General features: G+C 42.6%; 1 protein-coding gene across 2 annotated transcripts in view; it reads left to right on the top strand.

Annotated features, from left to right (window-relative positions):
- The first annotated feature begins 3,195 nt into the window (after positions 1–3,195).
- The window catches only part of RAI1 (retinoic acid induced 1), a 130,737-nt gene continuing 110,499 nt past the window's right edge, over positions 3,196–23,433 (top strand). The window contains exon 1 of one of the 2 annotated variants that reach the window (XM_073648492.1): positions 3,196–3,419. The gene's annotated coding sequence lies outside the window, so the exon portion shown is untranslated. The remainder of the gene's footprint in view (positions 3,420–23,433) is intronic. The other variant, XM_073648491.1, reaches the window with a different exon arrangement.

Raw genomic sequence — 23,433 nt, 5'->3', positions numbered from 1 at the left:
ATAATAAAATCATAAATAATAAAAATAAATACAATTAATCCAGAAATTATTTTTTTTCACCATTTTCACTTTATTTTGAACATTATTCAAGTTTCTCAGTACATTATATAGTAAAATGAATAGTGTCCTCATCCCATAAAAAAAACAAGCCCTCATACATTAATATTATTATTTATTATTATAGCGCCATTTATTCCAAGGCGCTTTACATGTGAAAAAGGGGTATAATACAAGAACAATTACAATAATCTTGAACACAGTGTGACAGCGACTGGTACAGGAGGAGTGAGGACCCTGCCCGTGAGGGTTCACAATCTACATACATGTATGTCAATGGGAAAAAAAAAGTTATGGTTCTTGGAAAGCAAATGGGAAATATTAAAAGCAAAGAGGGGCCCACTGGGACTCTGTCTTTCAAGGGCCCAAATAAACCTGGGTCCGAGCAATGCTTTGTGGCTATGGTTTGTTTTCTGGTTTGGAAAAATCTCTGCCATTATTTATTTATTCATGAAGGGCATAAATATATGAACACTCCGGGAAGCCCCTGGAGATTGTTAGAAATCACTTTCTTGTCCATTTGTTCTGTTCTCACCGGCCGTAAACTGAATCCCAGAAACTTCCAAGTTAGACTGAGGGCTATGCTAACACGAGGGGCACTTGGTTTTACACATTTTAGTTAGTTATTGAGTTAAAATTTAAAGTAGGGGGTTTGACTTTTTTTTTTGCCATTTTATTGCACATTGAAACAACAAAAGAGATCCTCCAAAGAATGTCCATACAGAACACCCCCTTTAACAATGTCATACCATGGGACTTTCATGGGATTTTCCATCAATATTTCTCGCTTTTTGTTATGGTAACACCGGCCTTGTGTCATTCTGGAAGGATTATGTTACAGGGATCATCAGATTCAGAAGCTCTAGCTGTGGTAAAACTACACCTCCCAGCATGTCCTGACATCCTATGTTTGTCAGGGAACGCTGGGAGTTGTTGTCGCACAACAACTGGAGAGTCTGACTGTGATGCTGTCCCCTGGTCTGGTAAATTGTCTCTTCAGAGTGGAAGAGGACCAGAAGGACCAATGCATTGTATAGGCAAAAACGCATGCGGAAACGCACAAAGAATGGACATGCTGCATTTTTTTCCGTACATGAAATCCGGTCAGGAAAATTCCTGATCATGTGCACAGAACTTGCAAAATGTCATGGGAAGTCATAGGATAAGGTATGCAATGCGTTTTTGGACCATTTCCGCGCTGAAAAAAAGCAGCAAAAACGCACTGTGTGCACTTAACCTAAAGGGGTCAATATTGACTTGTAGGATTGCTACTTCCTGTAGGTGGCGCTAGAGTTCTGGTCGTCTTCCTCTCTGAAGAGACAATTTGCATACTGGTCTTGTAAAAACACAGTTGTGTAACTCTGCAGTTGACCTCTAGATGGCAGCAGATAACAGCCAGGATGAGCCATTTCAGCCACAGCCCTTAAAAAAAAGTGATGGCCTCAACACCCTGAAAAGTGATGGCCACAGCACCCTGAAAAGTGATGGCCACATCACCCCGAAAAGTAATTGCCACAACACCCTGAAAAGTGATGGCCACAACACCCTGAAAAGTGATGGCCACAGTACCCTGAAAAGTGATGGCCACAGTACCCTAAAAAGTGATGGCCACAACACCCTGAAAAGTGATGGCCACAGCACCCTGAAAAGTGATGGCCACAGCACCCCGAAAAGTAATGGCCACAACACCCTGAAAAGTGATGGCCACAACACCCTGAAAAGTGATGGCCACAGTACCCTAAAAAGTGATGGCCACAACACCCTGAAAAGTGATGGCCACAGCACCCTGAAAAGTGATGGCCACAGTACCCTAAAAAGTGATGGCCACAACACCCTGAAAAGTGATGGCCACAGCACCCTGAAAAGTGATGGCCACAGCACCCTGAAAAGTGATGGCCACAGTACCCTAAAAAGTGATGGCCACAACACCCTGAAAAGTGATGGCCACAGTACCCTAAAAAGTGATGGCCACAATACCCTGAAAAGTGATGGCCACAGTACCCTAAAAAGTGATGGCCACAACACCCTGAAAAGTGATGGCCACAGTACCCTAAAAAGTGATGGCCACAACACCCTGAAAAGTGATGGCCACAGCACCCTGAAAAGTGATGGCCACAGCACCCTGAAAAAAGTGATGGCCACAACACCCTGAAAAGTGATGGCCATAGTACCCTAAAAAGTGATGGCCACAATACCCTGAAAAGTGATGGCCACAGTCCCCCGAAAAGTGATGGTCACAATACCTTAAAAAAAGTTATGGCCTCAGCTCCCTAAAAAGTGACAGCCACAGCACCCTGAAAAGTGATGGGCACAAGACCCTGAAAAGTAATGGCCACAAAACCCTGAAAAGTGACAGACACAGCACCTTGAAAAGTGATGGCCATAGTACCCCGAAAAGTGATGGGCACAAGACCCTGAAAAGTAATAGCCACAGCACCCTGAAAAATGATGGCCACAGTACCTCGAAAAGTTATGGCCTCAACATCCATAAAAGTGACGGCCACAGTACCATAAAGAAGCAAGAGCCGCAGTACCCCCTAAAAGGGATGGCACAGTACCCTGAAAAGTGACTGCCACAGTGCCCTTAAAGGTGATGACAACAGTATCAAAAAAAAGTAATGGCCGCAGTGCCCTAAAAAAGTAATAGCCAAAATGTCCTGAAAAAGTAACGACCACAGTAACCCCAAAGAAGGGATGGCTGCCGTCCCCTAAAAAAGCGATGGCCACAGCAATCCTGAAAAAGAGATGCCCCCAGTACCCTAAAAGTGACAACTACAGCCCCAAAAAAGTAACAGCGTCATCACCATAAAGAAGGTGGGACACATCGCCCGTATCTAACTCTTATTGTATCTAAGCCTATTATTATTATTTGTTGTGTCCTGTCTGATTCTGCTGTTATGCATCAAAGCGGATATTTTCCTTATATCTAAGCCTTAGTGGGTGATACTTCCTCGGTGTACCTAAGCCAATCATGTTATATTGTCTTTGTGTATCTAAGCCCATCATGTGTGATACAATGTCACACAGCATGCTGTAGTGGTGCAGACCTCTCACTGCTTGCTGTGAGACTACAGTGGGTTAACATGGGAGGTGTTGGAGCCTGGTGACAATCCACCAGCAGGGGGCGCTGTTGGCATGGCCAGGGCACCTGGCTCCCCCTTCTGTTCCTTGCAGCCTCCTCCGGAAGCCTTTGTACAGGAGCTGGAGGGAGCAGGGATCTGCAGCCTGCAGCCTGGCACTGCCCCTCACCTGTGAGCCTGGCACTGCCAGCTGCCTCCACTCCTCTGCAACCAGTGCTTGGTGGACATACATGGCCTGGGGGTGTCTGCACCCCACCACAGCCAGGAGAGAGGGTCTGAGAGGTGAGTGCTGCTCTGGGGGCAGGGAAGGGGACTGGGCTCCACTCTCCAGCTCTGCTGTATAGCACAGGGTGCCAGGCTGTCTGCCAGGGGCATGATACCAGTGCCCAGGGTCAGTGCCAGCTTGTCCTGCACTCAGTTGTCACTTATGAATGATGGATTGTCCCTGTCTGCTGAGTGACGTCATACAGGGTGCTGAGCTATCGGCGGGCACCTATTAATCACAGCAAGGGATGATGGGCACTGTAGTCCCATCAATCACCCGGATTGGGTGTCGTGTGACGCTGGCGCTCAGCCCACGGGCGTCACAGGACGATGGCATATTGATATTTCAATATCAGGAAGCTGAGATATTGGATGCTGTTTGTCAGGGTCATTCCATTGGGCGGGGGGAGGATGACCGTCGATTTCCTTCCTATTTATCCTTTGGGGTCTGCAACCTCCAACTCTCCAGTGTGACTACCCCGCAAACAGCCCCCCGTATCTCAGCTTGTTGTGATATTAGGGTTCAACCGCAGTTATGCCTGATTTTTAATTTTAGGTTGAGCTGGGTTCACCCCTGCGTACTAGAAACCTAATGGCAGAAACTTGTAATATTTAAACGGCCAGATCCCCTATTTATTCCGGCTGTTTTATATTGTTATAATGAATCTTGCAGCTTCAGGATGTAAATTTGCTCACGTTAACAGATTTGTGGCCTGAATTTGGGGTGACCCCCAAGGGAACAAGGCGGCAGGTGTGACTGGAGCAGGTGGGCGTCTGTACCTGTACCTTGGTGTATGGCTATATATATTACAGCGATGCCTGGGGAGCTCGGCTAATGACCTAATTTGCTGTGCCCGTCAGAGACGGCTTTACCCGCGGGAGCGCTGCCGACGTTGTGTGTATTTCTGGCTGTGTATGGATTTACAGGAAAATACAAGAGATGGAAGTATTCACAGCGGCTGAACATCATATGGTCAGATTTTACATTTATTAAAGGTGAACGCTGGTAAAAACAAAAAAATCCATGTGTTTATTCTGGAATTAGGTCTTTAAAGTGTTTGGGGAAATCCAATCAGGAGTTGTAGAACTGCAGTGTAAAGCATGGTGGATTGAAGGAGTAGCAGTCTGATCCAAGCATGGATTTGAGCTGAAGTCACTCATCGTAACTGTGGCCTATTAGAGAAAAACTAAAACGCAGAGACGCTGAAAGCAATCAAGAGATGGGATCATGACTTCAGACCCTAAAGGCATTGTCCAGGAAGAGAAAAAATAGTTCCTTTTCCTAAAAACAGTACTACACATGCCCACCCCTTTGTACAAGAATATAACTACTATAATACTACCCCCTATGTACAAGAATATAAGTACTATAATACTGCCCCCTATGTACAAGAATATAACTACTATAATACTGCCTCCTATGTACAGGAATATAACTACTATAATACTGCTCCTATGTACAAGAATATAACTACTATAATACTGCCCCCTATGTACAAGAATATAACTACTATAATACTGCCACCTATGTACAAGAATATAACTACTATAATACTGCTCCTATGTACAAGAATATAACTACTATAATACTGCCTCCTATGTACAAGAATATAACTACTATAATACTGCTCCTATGTACAAGAATATAACTACTATAATACTGCCTCCTATGTACAAGAATATAAGTACTATAATACTGCCTCCTCTGTACAAGAATATAACTACTATAATACTGCCCCAATGTACAAGAATATGACTACTATAATACTGCCCCAATGTACAAGAATATAACTACTATAATACTGCCTCCTATGTACAAGAATATAACTACTATAATACTGCCCCAATGTATAAGAATATGACTACTATAATACTGCTCCTATGTACAAGAATATAACTACTATAATACTGCTCCTATGTACAAGAATATAACTACTATAATACTGCTCCTATGTACAAGAATATAACTACTATAATACTGCTCCTATGTACAAGAATATAACTACTATAATACTGCTCCTATGTACAAGAATATAACTACTATAATACTGCTCCTCTGTACAAGAATATAACTACTATAATACTGCCTCCTCTGTACAAGAATATAACTACTATAATACTGCCCCAATGTACAAGAATATGACTACTATAATACTGCTCCTATGTACAAGAATATAACTACTATAATACTGCCTCCTCTGTACAAGAATATGACTACTATAATACTGCCTCCTCTGTACAAGAATATGACTACTATAATACTGCCCCAATGTACAAGAATATGACTACTATAATACTGCTCCTATGTACAAGAATATAACTACTATAATACTGCCCCCTATGTACAAGAATATAAGTACTATAATACTGCCCCCTATGTACAAGAATATAACTACTATAATACTGCCTCCTATGTACAGGAATATAACTACTATAATACTGCCTCCTATGTACAGGAATATAAGTACTATAATACTGCCCCCTATGTACAAGAATATAACTACTATAATACTGCCTCCTATGTACAGGAATATAACTACTATAATACTGCTCCTATGTACAAGAATATAACTACTATAATACTGCCCCCTATGTACAAGAATATAACTACTATAATACTACCCCCTATGTACAAGAATATAACTACTATAATACTGCCCCCTATGTACAAGAATATAACTACTATAATACTGCCTCCTATGTACAGGAATATAACTACTATAATACTGCTCCTATGTACAAGAATATAACTACTATAATACTGCCCCCTATGTACAAGAATATAACTACTATAATACTGCCACCTATGTACAAGAATATAACTACTATAATACTGCTCCTATGTACAAGAATATAACTGCTATAATACTGCCTCCTATGTACAAGAATATAACTACTTTAATACTGCTCCTATGTACAAGAATATAACTACTATAATACTGCTCCTATGTACAAGAATATAACTACTATAATACTGCCTCCTATGTACAAGAATATAAGTACTATAATACTGCCTCCTCTGTACAAGAATATAACTACTATAATACTGCCCCAATGTACAAGAATATGACTACTATAATACTGCCCCAATGTACAAGAATATAACTACTATAATACTGCCTCCTATGTACAAGAATATAACTACTATAATACTGCCCCAATGTATAAGAATATGACTACTATAATACTGCTCCTATGTACAAGAATATAACTACTATAATACTGCTCCTATGTACAAGAATATAACTACTATAATACTGCTCCTATGTACAAGAATATAACTACTATAATACTGCTCCTATGTACAAGAATATAACTACTATAATACTGCTCCTCTGTACAAGAATATAACTACTATAATACTGCCTCCTCTGTACAAGAATATAACTACTATAATACTGCCCCAATGTACAAGAATATGACTACTATAATACTGCTCCTATGTACAAGAATATAACTACTATAATACTGCCTCCTCTGTACAAGAATATGACTACTATAATACTGCCTCCTCTGTACAAGAATATGACTACTATAATACTGCCCCAATGTACAAGAATATGACTACTATAATACTGCTCCTATGTACAAGAATATAACTACTATAATACTGCCCCTATGTACAAGAATATAACTACTATAATACTGCCCCTATGTGCAAGAATATAACTACTATAATACTGCCCCTATGTGCAAGAATATAACTACTATAATACTGCCCCTATGTGCAAGAATATAACTACTATAATACTGCCCCTATGTGCAAGAATATAACTACTATAATATTGCCTCCTATGTACAAGAATATAACTACTATAATACTGCCTCCTATGTACAAGAATATAACTACTATAATACTGCCCCTATGTGCAAGAATATAACTACAGTCATGGCCAAAAGTATTGAGAATGAGACAAATAGTAATTTTTCCAAAGTTTACTGCTTCATTTTTTGTAATGGTAATTTGCATATACTCCTGAATGTCAAAGAGTGATCAGCTTAACAGCAATTAATGTACTTGCAAAGTCAATATTTGCCCAGAAAATGAACTTTAACCCCCAAAACACATTTCAACATCATTGCAGTCCTGCCTTAAAAGGAGCAGCTAACATCGTTTTAGTGATTGATCCATTAACACAGGTGTGAGTGTTGATGAGGACAGGGCTGGCGATCAATCAGTCATGATTAAGTAAGAATGACATCACTGGACACTTTAAAAGGAGGCTGGTTCTTGGAATCATTGTTTCTCTTCAGTTAACCATGGTTATCTCTAAAGAAACACGTGCAGCCATCATTGCACTGCACAAAAATGGCCAAGCAGGGAAGAGTATCGCAGCTACAAAGATTGCACCTCAGTCAACAATCTATCGCATCATCAAGAACTTCAAGGAGAGAGCTTCCATTGTTGTCAAAAAGGCTCCAGGGCGCCCAAGAAAGACCAGCAAGCGCCAGGACCGTATCTTAAAACTGTTTCAGCTGCGGGATCGGACTACCAGCAGTGCTGAGCTTGCTCAGGAATGGCAGCAGGCTGGTGTGAGTGCTTCTGCACGCACTGTGAGGCGGAGACTCTTTGAGCAAAGGCTGGTTTCAAGGAGGGCAGCAAAGAAGCCACTTCTCTCCAGAAAAAACATCAGGGACCGACTGATATTCTGCAAAAGGTACAGGGAGTGGACTGCTGAGGACTGGGGCAAAGTCATTTTCTCTGATGAATCCCCTTTTCGATTGTTTGGGACATCTGGAAAACAGCTTATTCGCAAAAGAAGAGGTGAGCGCTACCACCAGTCTTGTCTCATGCCAACTGTAAAGCATCCTGAAACCATTCATGTGTGGGGTTGCTTCTCAGCCAAGGGAATCGGCTCACTCACAGTCTTGCCTAAAAACACAGCCATGAATAAAGAATGGTACCAGAATGTCCTCCAAGAGCAACTTCTCCCAACCGTCCAAGAGCAGTTTGGCGCCCAACAATGCCTTTTCCAGCATGATGGAGCACCTTGCCATAAAGCAAAGGTGATAACTAAATGGCTCATGGAACAAAACATAGAGATTTTGGGTCCATGGCCTGGAAACTCCCCAGATCTTAATCCCATTGAGAACTTGTGGTCAATCATCAAGAGACGAGTGGACAAACAAAAACCAACAAATTCTTGCAAAATGCAAGCATTGATTATGCAAGAATGGACTGCTATCAGTCAGGATTTGGTCCAAAAGTTGATTGAGAGCATGCCAGGGAGAATTACAGAGGTCTTGAAGAAGAAGGGGCAACACTGCAAATATTGACTTGCTGCATTAACTCATTCTAACTGTCAATATAACCTATTGGTACTGATAATATGATTGCAATTATATTTCTGTATGTGATATAAACATCAGACAAACACTAATAAAAACCAGAGGCCAGCAGATCATGGGAAAATATAATTTTGGTGTCATTCTCAAAACTTTTGGCCATGACTGTACTATAATATTGCCTCCTATGTACAAGAATATAACTACTATAATACTGCCTCCTATGTACAAGAATATAACTACTATAATACTGCCTCCTATGTACAAGAATATAACTACTATAATACTGCCTCCTATGTACAAGAATATAACTACTATAATACTGCCCCTATGTACAAGAATATAACTACTATAATACTGCCCCTATGTACAAGAATATAACTACTATAATACTGCCCCTATGTACAAGAATATAACTACTATAATACTGCCCCCTATGTACAAGAATATAGCTACTATAATACTGCCCCCTATGTACAAGAATATAACTACTATAATACTGGTCCTATGTACAAGAATATAACTACTATAATACTGCCCCCTATGTACAAGAATATAACTACTATAATACTGCTCCTATGTACAGGAATATAACTACTATAATACTGCTCCTATGTACAGGAATATAACTACTATAATACTGCTCCTATGTACAAGAATATAACTACTATAATACTGCACCCTATGTACAAGAATATAACTACTATAATACTGCACCCTATGTACAAGAATATAACTACTATAATACTGCACCCTATGTACAAGAATATAACTACTATAATACTGCTCCCTATGTACAAGAATATAACTACTATAATACTGCACCCTATGTACAAGAATATAACTACTATAATACTGCACCCTATGTACAAGAATATAACTACTATAATACTGCCCCTATGTACAAGAATATAACTACTATAATACTGCCCCTATGTACAAGAATATAACTACTATAATACTGCCCCCTATGTACAAGAATATAGCTACTATAATACTGCCCCCTATGTACAAGAATATAACTACTATAATACTGGTCCTATGTACAAGAATATAACTACTATAATACTGCCCCCTATGTACAAGAATATAACTACTATAATACTGCTCCTATGTACAGGAATATAACTACTATAATACTGCTCCTATGTACAGGAATATAACTACTATAATACTGCTCCTATGTACAAGAATATAACTACTATAATACTGCACCCTATGTACAAGAATATAACTACTATAATACTGCACCCTATGTACAAGAATATAACTACTATAATACTGCACCCTATGTACAAGAATATAACTACTATAATACTGCTCCCTATGTACAAGAATATAACTACTATAATACTGCTCCCTATGTACAAGAATATAACTACTATAATACTGCTCCCTATGTACAAGAATATAACTACTATAATACTACCCCTATGTACAAGAATATAACTACTATAATACTGCTCCCTATGTACAAGAATATAACTACTATAATACTACCCCTATGTACAAGAATATAACTACTATAATACTGCCCCCTATGTACAAGAATATAACTACTATAATACTACCCCTATGTACAAGAATATAACTACTATAATACTGCTCCTATGTATAAGAATATAACTACTATAATACTGCTCCTATGTACAAGAATAAGAATATAACTACTATAATACTGCTCCTATGTACAAGAATATAACTACTATAATACTGCTCCTATGTATAAGAATATAACTACTATAATACTGCTCCTATGTATAAGAATATAACTACTATAATACTACCCCTATGTACAAGAATATAACTACTATAATACTGCTCCTATGTATAAGAATATAACTACTATAATACTGCCCCTATGTACATGAATATAACTACTATAATATTGTCCTATGTACAAGGGCATCTCTGCTCCATTCAAAAAGCAGCCATGTTTGTACAATCCCTAAAATACCCTTCAGTTCAAGACAAGATGGAGTCCACGTTTAGGCCGACCCAATAGAACATCACCTTGACAACCAATCAGATGTCTGCTTTTATGTTCTATTGTTCTAGTGTGATCAAACAGTAGTTTTCCTTAGCAACCAATTAGATCACTTTTCTGGAACGAAAAATGCAATGTAGAATCTGGTTGCTATGGACAATCATCCCCAGTCTGTGTCAGGGTGGGGGGTTAATCGATGTCCTCCTTTTAAGGCGTCATTCACACATCCGATATGATGTATGGACTGTCGACAGGTGACACATGGATGTTTGCATACGGCGCCACTCTCAGATGTGGATCCTACGATCCTTGTATGTGGATTCAAAATGGCCGTCCACAGCCTGGACTCATTGAATTCAATAGGGATAGGGGGCTCTTGGCAACCATTTCAGTTTAGGGGGGTTATGGGACCCCCTTTCTCCGCATAGGGTGAGCGTTTCAGAGCTCGTATCTACGCTTATAGCCTAGTAGGCCGCAATGTAGAATTTGTGATTGAGTCCTTACCAACCATGTGCCGCCATTCATGCCCCAGGGGCCTAAATACAACCCCTACCCTGAGATAAGCCTGCTGTCCGGAAGTGGCTGATCTCCCTCACAACCAAAAACCGGTCTCAATGGTAACCGAATCTTTTTCCGTGAACCATCGATTTATTATTTAACCCGTTACTGCCGGGGACAGATTGTGGTGCGGTCAGCGGTTTACGGTCCCTTCTCATCCCCATTTTTCTCGGTCCCGCCAGCCGCTCTCGCTGCTGTTTTATGTGAGCAGCTGTCGGTTGTACGAACCACTCTCAGCCAGTCGTCTCCCCCCAGAGAGAGAGGAGTGAGGAGGCTTTGATAAAAGAACTAGACGGCTTTTATTATTCCCTTGAGGCGAGCGGAGGAAATCTATACTGGAATCTCTCAGTAACACTAAGCGGGGTTTTTTTTATCCTTGGCGGTTTTAATTGAGAGGGCCGAGTGCCTTAACGAAGATAGAAATATCTGGAAGGAGAAAATATATATATATATATATATATCTTAGTGTATGGGTGTGTAAGAAATAAATATATATATCAAAAAGCTATTAACCCCTGCTCGGCTGGCGCCCTACAATTTGCACTCCGCTCCAGAGTCTTTCACATTCTCAGACAGCGTCATTGTTTTGGGGATTAGATCAGTGGAACACAAGGCATTAGCAGGCAACAGTCTGGGAAGGCCAAATGGCCCCGGTCTGTAACCTCCTGAGAGGGTAGGGTACAGCTGGGTCAGCAGCACAGTTGTTTTGCGGTTTTGCAGTCTGAAGCTTTGCACATTGCAGAAATAAATGACATAAGTCTGTACAGAGGAGACTGGAAGGGAGGTATAATATTAGAAACGGCCCCGGGTAGCGGCTAAAAACATATTTTTTAGATTGCATGATCTTCTGCTGAGGGAGTGCACAACGGTTTCCAGTTTCCTCTTAAAGAGCAAAAACTGCTATGGTTCTTAAGATACATGGTAGAGGCATTATTAAAACTGTATAACACTGCCTCTACTATAATACTGCTCCTATGTTCAAGAATATAACTACTATACTACTGCCCCTATGTACAAGAATATAGCTACTATAATACTGCTCCTATGTGCAAGAAAATAACTACTATAATACTGCTCCTATGTACAAGAATATAACTACTATAATACTGCCCCTATGTACAAGAATATAACTACTATAATACTGCTCCTATGTGCAAGAAAATAACTACTATAATACTGCTCCTATGTACAAGAATATAACTACTATAATACTGCTCCCTATGTACAAGACTATAACTACTATAATACTGCCCCTATGTACAAGAATATAACTACTATAATACTGCTCCTATGTGCAAGAAAATAACTACTATAATACTGCTCCTATGTACAAGAATATAACTACTATAATACTGCCCCTATGTACAAGAATATAACTACTATAATACTGCACCCTATGTACAAGAATATAACTACTATAATACTGCCCCCTATGTATAAGAATATAACTACTATAATACTGCCCCCTATGTACAAGAAAATAACTACTATAATACTGCCCCTATGTACAAGAATATAACTACTATAATACTGCCCTCTATGTACAAGAATATAACTACTATAATACTGCTCCTATGTACAAGAATATAACTACTATAATACTGCCCCCTATGTACAAGAATATAACTACTATAATACTGCCCCCTATGTACAACAATATAACTACTATAATACTGCCCTCTATGTACAAGAATATAGCTACTATAATACTGCTCCTATGTACAAGAATATAACTACTATAATACTGCTCTTATGTACAAGAATATAACTACTATAATACTGCTCTTATGTACAAGAATATAACTACTTTAATACTGCCCCCTATGTACAAGAATATAACTACTATAATACTGCTCCTATGTACAAGAATATAACTACTATAATACTGCCCCCTATGTATAAGAATATAACTACTATAATACTGCCCCTATGTACAAGAATATAACTAATATAATACTGCCCCTATGTACAAGAATATAACTACTATAATACTGCCCCCTATGTACAACAATATAACTACTATAATGCTGCTCTTATGTACAAGAATATAACTAATATAATACTGCTCTTATGTACAAGAATATAACTACTATAATACTGCCCCCCTATGTACAAGAATATAGCTACTATAATACTGCCCCTATGTACAAGAATATCACTAAGATATAATAGTATAATAAACGCCATCTGTTTTTTTCCACTTCTTGAACTTTCTGCAGTTTAGGAGCAGATTTTGAGGGGTTAAATAGTTTGCATGTTCGTGGTAATCAGAGGCAGGCACAGTAGGGCTGCGGCTTGAAATCGTGTCCTCGGGAGATCCAGGGCAGTGAAATCCATGATTCTCACCACAAAACCCAGCGGATATAACCTCACACTGAGAGATTCACCTGGATTAACCCCTGTCTGGTTTGGGGGGTGGGGGGGTGTTAGCTGTTCCTGCCCTAGTAAATCGTATGATACAACCGTGCAGACTTGTTATTGCAGCAGTGGCGTATGTGGAGTCTCATACTGAATGGCGCCCCCTGCTGACCTTCTCTGAGCTATGAGACGTTAATGTCCCAGGTCCTTGGGTTATTGCCCCCCATCCTGTTCTATTCTCAGACTATAGGGGTGACATTGCTCTCTGGTTATCGTCCCCCCTATTTGTAGTGTTGGCGTGGACAGGGGGCCGTCTTGGGTGGTCCACGCTCCTCATGGGCTCCATCTACTTGAGGGGCCACTGTGATGTTTAAGTCCTTGCTGGGTCCCAGTAAAATGCTCCAGGGGGCCTAACATGTGTGAACATAGGCTGACACGTCAGAGATAAATCTACCACGAGGGGTCTTTGTTCCCCCCACACACACCTACTGTCTGTAGAACCGCTGAAGCGCTGCCGTCAGTCACTTTTAGATGACATTAGCAGAAGTGATTGATAACAGAAAGCAATAGTTCACACTCTGCTGCACCCGAACGTATTATATACTGGGGGAGTCTCTTCATGTGGAACCTGATGATGCTGACGGCCGGGTCATATTGTTCCGGACCAACAGAGTCCCACCTAATGTTTTTGTAGGGAGAGACCCTCCTTAATTTACTATGGCCGTCTGCCCCCTAGGGTGCATGGGTATTGGGTCGTCCAGATGTGACGACTGTATACAAGGCTATAGTTGTACAACGGTGGGCTGGCATTATTTTTTAGAAATTTTTTTTATTTATTTTTTTTACATCTCCCTATATTAAGAAATAAAAATAAAAAAATCAGAAAACCTTCAAGTTTTACACTGGTGACTAGGCTCAATATCAGGCTCCTACTTCCTGTTGGATCAATGGACATTAGCAGTAACAGACTGAGTCAGACACTATTTATCTGGGCGTTCTCTAATCTAGGCTAAAATCATTGTACTGGAGGAGGAGGAGGTGAGCTGTGACATCACCTATTGTGAATGGTGGATCCTGTTATCTACTGTATTTAAAGGTGTTATCAGTCATTGTACAGGAGGAGGAGGTGAGCTGTGAAATCGCCTATTGTGAATGGTGGAACCTGTGTCATCTACTGTATATAGAGGTGTTATCATTCATTGTACAGGAGGAGGAGGTGAGCTGTGATATCACCTATTGTGAATGGTGTGTCCCCTGTGTTATCTTCTGTATATAGAGGTGTTATCAGTCATTGTACAGGAGGATGAGGTGAGCTGTGACATCGCCTATTGTGAATGGTGGAACCTGTGTCATCTACTGTTTATAGAGGTGTTATCATTCATTGTACAGGAGGAGGAGGTGAGCAGTGATATCACCTATTGTGAATGGTGTGTCCCCTGTGTTATCTACTGTATATAGAGGTGTTATCAGTCATTGTACAGGAGGAGGAGGTGAGCTGTTATATCACCTATTGTGAATGATTAATACTAAATTACGTACTGTATATAGAGGTGTTATCAGTCATTGTACAGGAGGGGGAGGCGGTGAGCTGTGACGTCATCTATTGTGAATGGTGGATCCTGTGTTATCTGCTGTATATAGCTGAGTTATTACAGCTCCCCTCCTCCTCTTGTACAAGGACTAATATCACCTACTGTGAATGGTGGATCCTATGTTGTCTACTGTATATAGAGGTGTTATCAGTCATTGTACAAGAGGAGGAGGAGGTAAGCTGTGACATCACTTAAATTGTGAATGATGGTGGGTCCTATTTTATCTACTGTATATAGAGGTGTTATTAGTCATTGTACAAGAGGAGGAGGAGGTGAGCTGTGACATCACCTACTGTGAATGGTGGCTCCTATATTATCTACTGTATATAGGGTGTTATCAGTCATTGTACAGAAGGGTAAGGAGGTGAGCTGCGACATCTATTGTGAATGGTGGATCCTGTGTTATCTACTGTAGAGAACACAGGATCCACCATTCACAGTAGGTGATGTCACAGCTCACCTGCTCCTCCTGTACAATGACAGATAACACATCTACTGTATATAGATGTGTTATGTCATTGTACTGGAGGAGCAGGTGAGCTGTGACATCAGCTATTATGAATGGTTAATTCTATATTATCTGCTGTATGTACAGGTCATTGTATAGGAGACTGCTGAGTAGTCTTCCATACAGAACAGGAAGTGTGAGTCTAGTATATGGCCTAGTGGCCAGTGTGAACATTGCAATATTTTCATTTAAGAAGCACTCCTCCTCCTCCCATCAACATTTTTTATCTTGCAATCATCATATTATACAGCACTGTGTACTTACAATTGCTCATTTTGCCCTTCTACCCAGATAATTTTTCTCTTTTCCATTAGGTCTATGACATGACGTGATTAAAAGCAGACTCGCTGAATCCTTATAAGCTCAATGTAGAAACAGGAAGTCAATTTTCCCTGTATGAGTCCTAAGTCACTGCAAAAGTCCCTGGCAGGAGGAGGGGCTGAGCAGCTCGGTCAGGAGTTAAAGAGGGGAATGATTTCTGCAGGGACAAGAGACTTCCTGTTTCTACATAGAGCAGAGAAAAGAGAAGAATTATCTGGGTAGAAAGGCAAAATGATCAATTGTAAGTCCACAGTGCTGTATAATATGATGACTGCAATATATTAAGGGGATAAAAAACGTTGATGGGAAGAGGAGGAGGGGGACTTCTTTAATATAGTCATTCAGAAATTGGGAAAAAAATGTTTAACAAAAAAATCAGATTTAAACAATAGGTCACCAATAGGAACCTTTAAAGGTAATTTTGAGTGACTATCAATATGACCGCCATTACAGCGTTCCCAAAATACTGAAGGCTAATAAATCTTTGTAGTATAAATGAGTACACCCCCCTGCTCCTATATAACCGTCCTAAAGGCGGCCATGTTGTTTGTCAGATATCTTATAAATCCGATTATTAATGCTACGATGGGTGGATTGGATAATAGCGGATTTTTTTTTTGCAAATTAGGGAAAATGCCCTTTAGTGCCGTTATGGTGCGGGTCGTCGGGCTGCGTTGCAATACCTCGCCCGGCTGCAGAGTGTTAGGAGGGGATGGCGAGGTAGGAGGGGATGGCGAGGAGCTTCGGAATCATTTGATGGAGTTCAGCGCTCCTCAGCGGGGAGTAGATGGTATGAGCAGAGCAGGACTTTGCTGCAGAGCCGAGCACTCGCCTTGTACAAAGCCGCTTTGTCTCGCTGGCTGCCTTCTCATCAGATAGCGCCATGCCGGTGACAGATTGTTTTATTTTTTTGGGTCGTCTCCGTTGCCAGGCGGTTGTGCTGTTACCGTCCTTTACCCGGCGTCCGAGCGGTGGTCTCAGAACTGTGCCTGCAGCTGGTGCTTTTTTTCCCTTTTGTGGAGGGTAGGATGCAGGCGCGGCAGTGTCACACATCTCTGCCAGCTAATAGACTACGCCAGTGCCTGCCAACTCTATCGCTTGCAGCACGCAGTACATGATGTCACCGTGGTGTCGCCCGTCTTATTCCCAGCTGCCTACGCCACAAAAAACAATGATTAGTGTCATATATCAACATTACTTTCTTAAAGGGGTAAATTTGTACTAGGATAACAAATCACCCCTACAATCACTAAAACAGGGGTTCTTAAAGGGAATCTTTCCTTGGATTTTTTTAATTTAAACTGAGTGCCTCCTCCAATTGGCGCTACTCCACTGATTCTGGATCAGTTTTTCTTTTCCTTCTATGCCTCTCTGTTCCAAAGTTATGTCCCCAGTAGTAATGGTGCAAATTTTCCCTTCAACTAACTGGGCGTATATCACAGAACTTCTTTGTGGGCGTGGCCATGTTTTGATTGGCCAGTGGAGAAAAAACTCCCACAGACAAGTTCAAGAGCATACGCTCAGTTGGTCGAAGAAAAAAATATGCACCATTATTACCAGGGGGCATAACTTTGGAACGGGGCACAGAAATAAAAGGAAAACTGATCCAGAATCAGTTGAAAAGCATCAATAGGATGAGGTACTCAGTTTATATAAAAAAATCTAGTGAAAATTCCACTTTAAGATCTCGTTTCTCCTCAATGCATGAGCACCACATGAGCAAAACTATCAATGGGGTTGTGGGTGAGCATGCGCAGTCTATGGGACTGACAGAAAGATATGATCGCTGGATCAATCAGTCCATTTGGCCGTATATGGAGCAGTACCGCGTATGCTCAACCTCGCATGCGCAATACTCTACCCAGGCTCCTCTACATTATGAGAGCTAAGGCTAGATTTTTGTTTATACAGTGCTTTGCACCACTTTTTCTTTTTGGCAGTGTCCATCTTTTTTATATGTACTCCTTAGTCTACTACACAAGTGTGTCCGGCTAAAAATCAAATGGACCCCGCAGGGAGGAGACCTCTCCCTTGCTTAGAAAAATATTACAATTCTTGCTGCCTGCAGACACCACTAGAGGGAGCTCATTGTGTACTGTGTGGTGACTGCAGGAAGTCAGAATTTTTTTTTTTTGGATCTCTGTATCAGACTGAGCCCCAAATATGTTATAAAATAAATTGTACAAAATTGTGGACATTAAAGTAAAAAATGTATCTTCACTTTACTGATTTCTTTCTCCGTGGTTATCGTGCCTGTCACATGTCGGGTATTGGCAGGTATGTTGTACCCCCGGCAGGTATCGTGCATGCACACCATAATTATTAATAGTACAGATGCAAGATACCTGCCGGCCGTGCACAAGACGTAGCAAGCGGAGGCGTCAGACATTAGCTCAGTAGCGCCTCTCACCTTCAGAGGTGGACGTGGGAGGATCTGGATAACACCTTTCTACATCCTTTCAATTTTTTACCATCTATGCTTGCACATAATGGGTTAATCCCGATGGAAACTAGAGCTGTACATAAATACGTACATGAAAAAAAAAAAAATTGCATCCCGTGAGGTCAGAAAATGCCTGAAATTGCAGCATTCCCGACCGCCGCAACAAAAGTGGCCGTCCAGTTGCTATGGGTGGCAGCTCGATTTATTTTTTTATTTATTTATTTTTTCACCTGCTTTTTCTTCTCCTTTTTTATTCCAGACCTGGTATCACTTAGGTCTCCATTATATAAAGCCGGAGATTTATTAGACATGGAGGAGCCTGAAATAAATGGTGCTTATAGATTGCGAGGAAAATAAAACGCGAGGTGAAGTGAAATAGCGAGATCAAAGCGAGCCCCGTCGGCCAGACATCTGGATTCATTTTTCCCTCTTTTCTGCACGTTATGGGCTTTTCTTTGTCGCTGACTTTTAGTCTACGGAAAGTCCTCCGCAATACACCCTCTCCTCTGGAAGCTGAGATATGAGGAGCTGTTTGTTGGAGGGCTTTGCTTCCCATTCGGTCCATTCCAGGCTGTTTGTACGGACCTTTCATTGTCAGAGGTCATACCCCCCCGTAAAAATGAAGTAAGCTGGCAACACTAAGGATAGGCCATCAATGTTAAAGTCTTCAAGGGGTTCTATGACAAAATCAAAAGTGCCCAGTTTTTACACTTATTTTATTCCCGCTGTTCTCCTGAGTATTCAGTTTTTCTCTTTTTGTAAATCCGCCATACGGTTCCTGAGATATGAGCCTTTTTATTTGGTGTTTTTTTTCTACATTGTCTTTACTCGGGGGCGTGGCTCACATGATTCTCTTAGGGGTGTGTCTTTAGGCTACTGTGTATAACTACCCTCTGAGCAACGCCCCCTTAGTAGAGAGAATTAAAAATGAGCACTAAATAAAAAGGCCCGTATCTCTGGAACCGTATGGCGAATTTAAAAAAAATAAAAACCGGAATACTCAGAGAAGTAGCAGGAATAACCGAAGAGCAAAAACTGGCTAGTTAAGACATGGTGACAAGACCCCTTGAAGAGGCTGCCCCACAATGAATATTAATCTTTGAACAGCATAATGTAAAACTGGTTGGGGGACCCCCTTGATTCCGAGAATAGAGGTCAGTGAGTCAAAAAGGGGCAATGTGCTACTTCTTTCAGTGATGTATGACAGTGGTCACTCATGCACAACCTCTTCATTCACACAGGGTCTAAAGGTGGTGGTCCCACAGGTATGCCCTCCACCAGTCATCCATGCAGAATTGGTAAATATTGTTAGTAGGACAACTCCTTTAAGATCTTCATTTACATTAGATAAATGATGGCTGAACCCCCTAGATTTCGGTTGAACCTTCATGACCATCTAATTTGTCTGAACTTGTCCCAAGTATCCAAGAAGAGAAATGTTGTGCATGTTGAATTTCAAGTGACTATACTTTACTCATGTATTGTCACCCAACTTGGTGCCCTCAGTTTGCCCCCCGCTGTCTCCTTTGCTTAGATTAGGGTTATGTTCTTCCCTTTTCCAAGATGTCTGCCACAGTGGCACCGGGTGCACAATGGTGAGGCTAAGCCACTCCTCCTCTGGCTTCCCTGTGCTGTAGGATAGGGAAGGTAGTGGAGGCGTGGCTTAGACCTACCCTATGCTCCCACGCCTCTGCGGCAGCCATCTTGGAACAGGGAGGAACGAAAAGGCCAAACTGAGCTGAGGAGCCAACGGGGGGCAAACGGACTGCACCGGGTTTCATAACTAATATATGAGAAATATATAGTCACTTTTCAGTCCGAGGGTGGAGGGTCACTTTAAGTGCAGGGTGGGGTCCATTTTAAATAAATTGAAAAGGGTTTTAGGAAAAAGTGGGGAGTATACAATTTACCCCCCTTTTTACTCAAAAATGGCCATTTTAATAAAATGCATAATTTATATATAGGGTATAAGATCTGGTGGTCTTGTAGGTGAAGCCCCCTTGAAATTTATGGAAAACAGCTAAGAATTTCATCATATGAGCCAATGTCGGTTGAATTGGATTTTGTGGCATAAAAATTGATAATAGGATTCTGCCCTCCTTGAAAAATTGGGAATTCTGCATCTGTTACGCGACGCGTTTCGTTGCTCATAGTGTTAATACCGCCTCGATATGTGCCCACCTCGTCCGGCCCAGCGGCAGCTATGTCTGCTGCGTGTGTTTCAGAGGATGTGTGTGGGGCACGGAGCCCGCTAATCTCTTTTTAATTGGTGTGCTTGGAACGGCTGGGTAGAGAAATGACAAAACCCTTCGACAAGAAGGCTCATGCCTCTGCAACACATTCATCTTCTGTTCTGTGGCGCACGGGGAACAGGCACCTTCTGCAAAGGAACAGCTAATCCCTAGCTCAGCGCTGGCGGGGCGCACGGTGTGTGTGAGGCCGAATCAGGAGGAACTTCTGATATTTATTCTCACGTCCTCAGAGAAACGCGTTGCTGCATTGATTCCGGTCTACAGACCCTGCAGACATATTTTTACCTATTTTGTTGTCTTTTATTGTGAATAACAAATGGAGAAATGATTGGTATATTCAGAGGGGTGGTCCGCACTGTGAGACACATCTGTGGAGGTCAGTGAGCTCGTCCTCATCATCCTAAAGGGGCCCGCTGGCCGCTAATGGCCTGAGGTACCTGTCATTGATTTCAGTGGAGACAGAAGTGTAATAAGTGACAGTCCGCAAGGACCGGGGTGATGGTGCCCAACGTTTTACTGAGCGCTGCGACCCCAATGTTCTAGAAAGAAAAGGGGGCTCAACCCCGGGACCTCCGCTATCGTATCTCAGTGATGACGAAACATTAAAAACCTCCAGTTATCTATTATCTATCCTTCTCTCTCTCTCTGTCCTTATCGCTCTCTCTCTCTCTCTGTCCTTATCGCTCTCTCTCTCTCTGTCCTTATCGCTCTCTCTCTCTCTCTGTCCTTATCGCTCTCTCTCTCTCTGTCCTTATCGCTCTCTCTCTCTCTCGGTCCTTATCGCTCTCTCTCTCTCTGTCCTTATCGCTCTCTCTCTCTCTGTCCTTATCGCTCTCTCTCTCTCTGTCCTTATCGCTCGCTCTCGCTCTGTCCTTATCGCTCGCTCTCGCTCTGTCCTTATCGCTCGCTCTGTCCTTATCGCTCGCTCTCTCCTTATCGCTCGCTCTCGCTCTGTCCTTATCGCTCGCTCTCGCTCTGTCCTTATCGCTCGCTCTCGCTCTGTCCTTATCGCTCGCTCTCGCTCTGTCCTTATCGCTCGCTCTCGCTCTGTCCTTATCGCTCGCTCTCGCTCTGTCCTTATCGCTCGCTCTCGCTCTGTCCTTATCGCTCGCTCTCGCTCTGTCCTTATCGCTCGCTCTCGCTCTGTCCTTATCGCTCGCTCTCGCTCTGTCCTTATCGCTCGCTCTCGCTCTGTCCTTATCGCTCGCTCTCGCTCTGTCCTTATCGCTCGCTCTCGCTCTGTCCTTATCGCTCGCTCTCGCTCTGTCCTTATCGCTCGCTCTCGCTCTGTCCTTATCGCTCGCTCTCGCTCTGTCCTTATCGCTCGCTCTCGCTCTGTCCTTCGCGCGCTCTCTCTCTGTCCTTCGCGCTCTCTCTCTCTCTGTCCTTCGCGCTCTCTCTCTCTCTGTCCTTCGCGCTCTCTCTCTCTCTATCCTTCGCGCTCTCTCTCTCTATCCTTCGCGCTCTCTCTCTCTATCCTTCGCGCTCTCTCTCTCTATCCTTCGCGCTCTCTCTCTCTATCCTTCGCGCTCTCTCTCTCTATCCTTCGCGCTCTCTCTCTCTATCCTTCGCGCTCTCTCTCTCTATCCTTCGCGCTCTCTCTCTCTATCCTTCGCGCTCTCTCTCTCTATCCTTCGCGCTCTCTCTCTCTATCCTTCGCGCTCTCTCTCTCTATCCTTCGCGCTCTCTCTCTCTCTATCCTTCGCGCTCTCTCTCTCTCTATCCTTCGCGCTCTCTCTCTCTCTATCCTTCGCGCTCTCTCTCTCTCTATCCTTCGCGCTCTCTCTCTCTCTATCCTTCGCGCTCTCTCTCTCTCTCCTTCGCGCTCTCTCTCTCTCTCCTTCGCGCGCTCTCTCTCTCTCCTTCGCGCGCTCTCTCTCTCTCCTTCGCGCTCTCTCTCTCTCTCTCCTTCGCGCTCTCTCTCTCCTTCGCGCTCTCTCTCTCCTTCGCGCTCTCTCTCTCTCCTTCGCGCTCTCTCTCTCTCTCCTTCGCGCTCTCTCTCTCTCTCCTTCGCGCTCTCTCTCTCTCTCTCCTTCGCGCTCTCTCTCTCTCTCCTTCGCGCTCTCTCTCTCTCTCTCCTTCGCGCTCTCTCTCTCTATCCTTCGCGCTCTCTCTATCCTTCGCGCTCTCTCTCTCTATCCTTCGCGCTCTCTCTCTCTATCCTTCGCGCTCTCTCTCTCTATCCTTCGCGCTCTCTCTCTCTATCCTTCGCGCTCTCTCTCTCTATCCTTCGCGCTCTCTCTCTCTATCCTTCGCGCTCTCTCTCTCTCTATCCTTCGCGCTCTCTCTCCTTCGCGCTCTCTCTCTCCTTCGCGCTCTCTCTCTCTCTCCTTCGCGCTCTCTCTCTCTCTCTCCTTCGCGCTCTCTCTCTCTATCCTTCGCGCTCTCTCTATCCTTCGCGCTCTCTCTCTCTATCCTTCGCGCTCTCTCTCTCTATCCTTCGCGCTCTCTCTCTCTATCCTTCGCGCTCTCTCTCTCTATCCTTCGCGCTCTCTCTCTCTCTATCCTTCGCGCTCTCTCTCCTTCGCGCTCTCTCTCTCTGTCCTTCGCGCTCTCTCTCCTTCGCGCTCTCTCTCTCTATCCTTCGCGCTCTCTCTCTCTCTATCCTTCGCGCTCTCTCTCTCTATCCTTCGCGCTCTCTCTCTCTATCCTTCGCGCTCTCTCTCTCTATCCTTCGCGCTCTCTCTCTCTCTATCCTTCGCGCTCTCTCTCTCTCTCTCCTTCGCG

The sequence above is a fragment of the Phyllobates terribilis genome, unplaced genomic scaffold (assembly GCF_046119375.1).
Source record: "Phyllobates terribilis strain yellow unplaced genomic scaffold, ASM4611937v1 Scaffold_9__5_contigs__length_417890890, whole genome shotgun sequence".
In the NCBI taxonomy this organism is placed as follows: Eukaryota; Metazoa; Chordata; class Amphibia; order Anura; family Dendrobatidae; genus Phyllobates; species Phyllobates terribilis.
Note: the sequence above shows the minus strand (reverse complement) of the source record. Positions and strands in the feature narration are given on the sequence as shown.